Here is a 294-nt window from a genome sequence, read left to right as displayed (position 1 = left end):
ACCACTCTGTCTATCTATCTCTCTATCTATCTATCTATCTGTCTGTCTGTCTGTCTGTCTATCTGTCTGTCTATCTGTCTGTCTATCTATCTGTCTATCTATCTGTCTATCTATCTGTCTGTCTATCTGTCTGTCTATCTGTCTGTCTATCTGTCTGTCTATCTATTATTTAGCTATAAAGCTACATAAGTAACTTAAGGTTTGAGAGAATTGTGTGTTGCACTTTATGTGTGTGTATAAGTGTGGATGTATGTATATATATATATATATATATATATATATATATATATATAT

This window comes from Octopus bimaculoides, chromosome 14 (genome assembly GCF_001194135.2).
Source record: "Octopus bimaculoides isolate UCB-OBI-ISO-001 chromosome 14, ASM119413v2, whole genome shotgun sequence".
In the NCBI taxonomy this organism is placed as follows: domain Eukaryota; kingdom Metazoa; phylum Mollusca; class Cephalopoda; order Octopoda; family Octopodidae; genus Octopus; species Octopus bimaculoides.
This window is presented reverse-complemented; position numbering follows the sequence as displayed.